The following is a 6527-nucleotide window of genomic DNA, read 5'->3' as shown; positions in this document are numbered from 1 at the left end:
CCCGAAATTTTCCGGTTATGCAATCAGGTGTTGGGGATACAGGGGAAGCATAATATCTCACCCAAACTAGCAAATCCTACATCCAGCTGTATCCATCCTTCAACACATAACCAAGAAACCTTCGGAAATCATCTACCTCAACCTTTGAAAATCATCTGTTATACAAGTTATGGCGATACTCCCGAACTCCCGCCCCAGTACTGGGTGGCGTCGAGGTTATCTCACCAACGAACTGCATAAAAGAGATTTTCGATGTCGGCGTACATAACTCAGGTATTCCAGAATTGCAACGATAAAATTGTGACGACAACACCTCGGAGCTCAACTCCCCGGGACACTGCCACAACCCCTAAAGACAGGAGGCACCAAGAACAATGTTCTCGTCACAAAACCATCGGAACAATCCAAAATACTCGCGTGATCCTAATTTTTTTTTGTGAAATTTGAGAAGAGAAGGGTCAAAACTCTACGTCAGGATGCCTTACCAGAGCGATGAGGAGGCTGGGAAGTAAAAAGAATTCCTAAGCTCTCCGATATATAATTCCTAAGGACTCAAAACATTTTTCTAGACACAACTCGGCTGCTAAAAACAATCAAGCAATGGGGCTCCTAAGGTCGGGGAAGGCTCTGATACCAACTTGTAACACCCTCGATGCGACTATATCTCCCACGTGTCGAGGCACGACTTAGAGGCATAATCGCATTGAAGGCATATGTCGCAAGTGAGGTAATCTTCACACAACCCATGTAATACAATAAGGGAAAGAGATACATAGTTGGCTTACAATCGCCACTTCACACAATTACATGAATAAAGCATTACATCATCCAGATACAATCAAGGTCCGACTACGGAACCAAAATAAAAGAAGAACCCCAAATGCGACAAAGGTCCCCGATCGACCCCAACTGGGCTCCACTACTGATCAACTAGAACGAAACAACACAAAGGGCAAGATCTTCATCGAGCTCCTCCTTGAGCTTGGTTGCGTCACCTGCACGGACTCATCGGCACCTGCAAGCTGGTTTTGGAAGTATCTGTGAGCCACGGGGACTCAGCAATCTCGCACCCGCGAGATCAAGACTATTTAAGCTTATAGGAAGGATGGAGTAATGAGGTGGAGCTGCAGCAAGCGACTAGCATATATGGTGGCTAACATACGCAAATGAGAGCGAGAAGAGAAGGCAAAGCACGGTCGATAAAAGTATGATCAAGAAGTGATCCTGGACTACCTACGTCAAGCATAACTCCAACACCGTGTTCACTTCCCGGACTCCGCCGGAAAGAGACCATCACGGTTACACACACGGTTGATGTATTTTAATTAAGGTCAACTTCGGGTTTTCTACAACCGGACGTTAACAAATTCCCATCTGCCCATAACCGCGGGCACGGCTTTCGAAAGTTCAAATCCCTGCAGGGGTGTCCCAACTTAGCCCATCACAAGCTCTCACGGTCAACGAAGGAATAGACCTCCACCCGAGACATTCCGATCAGACTCGGTATCCCGGTACAACAAGACATTTCGACAGGGTAAAACTAAACCAGCAACACCGCCCGAATGTGCCGACAAATCCCGATAGGAGCTGCACATATCTCTTTCTCAGGGCACACTCAGATTGTCTTAGGTACGGGTAGGCCAACCCAGAGTTGCCCCTGGTGGTCACCGGTAGCTGACAGTTGGACCAACACTCAGAGGAGCACTGGCCCGGGGGGGGGGTAAAATAATGATGACCCTCAGGAGCGCGACTCCCAAGGGAAAAGAAAAGGCTAGGTGGCAAATGGTAAAACCAATGTTGGGCATTGCTGGAGAAGCTTTACTTAAGGCGAACTGTCAAGGGGTTCCCATTATAGCCCAACCGCGTAAGGGACGCAAAATCCGGGAACATAACACCGATATGACGGAAACTAGGGCGGCAAGAGTGGAACAAAACACCAGGCATAAGGCCGAGCCTTCCACCCTTTACCAAGTATATAGATGCATTAATTAAATAAGATATATTGTGATATCCCAACAAGTAAATAATATTCCAACAAGGAACAACATCTCCATGTTCCAACAAGGAACAAACTTCAATCTTCACCTGCAACTAACAACGCTATAAGAGGGGCTGAGCAAAGCGGTAACATAGCCAATCAACGGTTTGCTAGGACATGGTGGGTTAGAGGTTTGACATGGCAATTTGGGTGGCTGACAAGCAAGTGGTAGGCATCGTAGCATTGGCATGGCAAAAGAGCGAGCAAACTAGCATAGCAAAGATAGTAGTGATTTCGAGGGTATGATCATCTTGCCTGAAATCCCGCAAGGAAGAAGAACGAGTCCATGAAGAAGACAAACGGACGTAGTTGAACGGATCCTCACAAACGCGACGTTATCGGAACCAACCCGAAGAAGCAATCACCGGAAAAGAAGCACACAACATAGTAAATAACCAACACATCAACATGGCATGATGCACAAACGAGTATGATGCATGTCCGGTTTAATGAAGCATGGCATGGCAAAGTGCACAAGCAGTTCTACAAATTAAGTGGAGATCAATATGCAACGAGTTGCATATTGACGAAACACCACAACAAGTTATTTAGTTTGATCTCGTTTATGTACTCAACAATATTAAATGTTGGTTAACATGGCAAGAGGGTGAAGCAAAGTAAAACTACCTATCTCGTCAAGTTTAAATGAGGCCGGAAGCAACGAACAACAATTCCGGAAACTCCTCATGAGCATAAATTAGGTTTGGTACTGTTCTGCCCTAAACAATATTTTAGAGTTGTTAAACATGCAAAGTAAGGCCACCATGATAAACTAGGCAAAATTCTACCCCATTTACATATAAAGATTATTAAAATTGGAGTTACGGTTATTTAGTTATGAAATAAAGCATTTTAACATGGCATTTGAGCAAAATTAAACAAACAGCATTTTAAGCATTTTAGCATGGGATGAAAATGGCATATTATTAATCTAGATGAAGAACTAAGCATTTTTCATGTTTAAATTATTTACATATGATGCATAGTTTGTGAGTTATTAAATGCATGAAGTTGAAGGACTTTTCTGTAAAACAGTAGTCTCTGGATAATGTCTAAAATCACAGATCTAAAAAAACTACACTGGGCCGAAACAGAGGCTAGCCCAACATGCACAGGGTAGAGGGATTGGAGGGGAATCTGCTCACTTCGGCCCAAGGCCCAGATCTGTTGAGAGGGAGGCCGGTTTGAAGGGGAGGCAGAGGTGGACGCTGGGCCAGCTGGAGCCTGGCGCGGCTGGGCTGGGCTTCGCGCGCGGCTGGAGGAGAGGCAGCCCAGGCGCGCGCTAGGTCTTGGCGCTGGCAGGACGAGGCGGGCGCTCCCTGGATCGAAGCAGAGGCGCTGGGGCGTGCTTGTTCCCGAGCAGAACGAGTGGGGCGCCGGCGCGGCTTGAAGCAGGAGTTCGGCGGCGAGGAAGAGATGGAGGCGCAGGGGATGGAGGGGCGCGGAGCCAGGCGCAACCACACCCTCCTCGAACAAGAACTTCTCGATGCAGGGGAAGAAGACGTCGGAGCGGCGGAGCTTGCTGCTGGCGACGTGGGATCCGGGCGAAGAGGGCCTTGGCGCGACACGGGTGACATGGCGGCGCGAACAGGGCGACTTGGCGCTGCTGCGCTGGCGCGGCGCGCGAGGCTGAGGCCACCGGAAGGAGCAGGTCAGGCACTGCACGAAGCACCAAGGGGCGGCCATGGCGTGGAGCTCCTGGGTCCTTGCGTTCCCTGCGAGAGAGAGAGGGAGCAAGGAGATGAGAGGGAGAGAGAGAAAGGGAAGGGAAGGGAGAAGAGGCACGGGCGCAGGGTGAGGGGCTTGCCTTAGGAGGAGCTCGTCTCCCTGACCTCAGGCGAGATCGGGAAGAGGCGAGGCCTCGGGCGCACGAGGCTATGGGTGCGGGACGCTGTGGCTTTGGTGCATCTGGATCGAGGCAAGGTATGGTGGAGGCTAGGTTGGTTGGTGGATCGGGAGGTGCTAGTTGAATCGGAAGGAGGGGGTGGATTGGATCGGCTTGGTGGTTGGTTAGGCGCTGAAAACAAGAAGAGTGGCGGCGGGGATGGATTGGATGGATGGAAGGATGGGACAGGATCCCTAATTTCTAGGGTTTCATCTGTGTATAAAAGCAGATGGGTTGAAAAAAAATAGGGGCTATCCGGTCCCTTCGATCGTAACCGGACGGACGCGAAAACTTATGTTAGGAAGCCCAATTAACAAAACGGAGACGTTTTGTAGATGTTTGGGGATGATCCGGACACAATGGTGGCGACAGTCCGAATCGGGTCCGGGACAGCTTTTCGGACGCGCGCGCGAGGAGATCCGCGGGCTGACGAGAGAGGTTAGGTAGGGCCTGGGTGAGAGGTAGTGAGTTGTGCGGACGGTCTCGGGCTGAGAGAAGAGAAGAGAGGGAGGCCCGGCGACTGTTTCCGGAGACCAAAAACGTCCGACGTTAGACCGGCTATAATGCCGCTATAGTTTAACGGTTGGGCTATCAAACGAACTCCGAACGCGATGAAACTTGGCAGGCGGTCTACCTACACTATAATAAGACCGCACGTCAACTCTCATCCTATTCCGAGAACATTTTCCGGCCACTTATAAAATACTATTTCGGACATGCCGCGGGCGCGTGCAAGTGTGTCTGGGCTCAGAACGGACAACGGAAGGAACGAGGAGACCGGGACGGATGCAAGTTTTGAAAACATGATGATGCAATGCACATGATGACATGATGAAATGCAACACGCAAGCCAATGACAAGACAACAACAACGAATAACTGAACGACACCTGGCACATCGGTCTCGGGGCGTTACAAATGTCAAGGACTCAATCGATCCCGTATACAATTCCCTTTGTCTAGCGGTATTGTACTTGCCCGAGATTCGATCGTCGGTATACCGATACCTTGTTCAATCTCGTTACTGGCAAGTCTCTTTACTCGTTCCGTAACACATCATCCCGTGATCAACTCCTTGATCACATTGTGCACATTATGATGATGTCCTACCGAGTGGGCCCAGAGATACCTCTCCGTTTACACGGAGTGACAAATCCCAGTCTCGATTCGTGCCAACCCAACAGACACTTTCGGAGATACCTGTAATGCACCTTTATAGCCACCCAGTTACGTTGTGACGTTTGGTACACCCAAAGCATTCCTACGGTATCCGGGAGTTGCACAATCTCATGGTCTAAGGAAAAGATACTTGACATTAGAAAAGCTTTAGCATACGAACTACACGATCTTTGTGCTAGGCTTAGGATTGGGTCTTGTCCATCACATCATTCTCCTAATGATGTGATCCCGTTATCAACGACATCCAATGTCCATAGCCAGGAAACCATGACTATCTGTTGATCACAACGAGCTAGTCAACTAGAGGCTCACTAGGGACATGTTGTGGTCTATGTATTCACACGTGTATTACGATTTCCGGATAATACAGTTATAGCATGAATAAAAGACTATTATCATGAACAAAGAAATATAATAATAACACTTTTATTATTTCCTCTAGGGCATATTTCCAACAGTCTCCCACTTGCACTAGAGTCAATAATCTAGTTCACATCACCATGTGATTAACACTGACAGGTCACATTACCATGTGACCGACATCCAAAGAGTTTACTAGTGTCATTAAACTAGTTCACATCATCATGTGATTAAGACTCAATGAGTTCTGGGGTTTGATCATGTTCTGCTTGTGAGAGAGGTTTTAGTCAACGGATCTGTAACATTCAGATCCGTATGTACTTCACAAATTTCTAGGTCATATTGTAAATGCTGCTTCCACGCTCCACTTGGAACTATTCCAAATGGTTGCTCCACTATACGTATCCGGTTTGCTACTCAGATTCATTCGGATAGGTGCTAAAGCTTGCATCAACGTAACCCTTTACGCCGAACTCTTTATCACCTCCATAATCGAGAAACATATCCTTATTCCTCTAAGGATAACTTTGACTGCTATCTGATGATCCACTCCTTGATCACCTTTGTACTCTCTTGCCAGACATGTGGCAAGGCACACATCAGGTGCGGTACTTAGCATAGCATACTGTAGAGCCTACGTCTAAAGCATAGGGGATGACCTTCGTCCTTTCTCTCTTTTCTGCCGAGGTCGAGCTTTAAGTCTTAACTTTGTACCTTACAACTCAGGCAAGAACTTCTTCTTTGACTGATCCATCTTGAACACCTTCAAGATCATGTCAAGGTATGTGCTCATTTGAAAGTATTATTAAGCATTTTGATCTATCCTTATAGATCTTGATGCTCAATGTTCAAGTAGCTTAATCCAGGTTTTCTATTGAAAACACCTTTCAAATAACCCTATATGCTTTCTAGAAAATCATTTCTGATCATCAACATGTCAACAACATATACTCATCAGAAATTCTATAGTGCTCCCACTCACTTCTTTGGAAATACAAGTTTCTCATAAACTTTGTATAAACCCAAAATCTTTGATCATCTTATCAAAGTGCACATTCCAACTCCG

This window comes from Triticum aestivum, chromosome 6B, assembly GCF_018294505.1.
Source record: "Triticum aestivum cultivar Chinese Spring chromosome 6B, IWGSC CS RefSeq v2.1, whole genome shotgun sequence".
In the NCBI taxonomy this organism is placed as follows: domain Eukaryota; kingdom Viridiplantae; phylum Streptophyta; class Magnoliopsida; order Poales; family Poaceae; genus Triticum; species Triticum aestivum.
The sequence above is the reverse complement of the archived record's forward strand: the minus strand, read 5'-3'. Positions refer to the sequence as shown.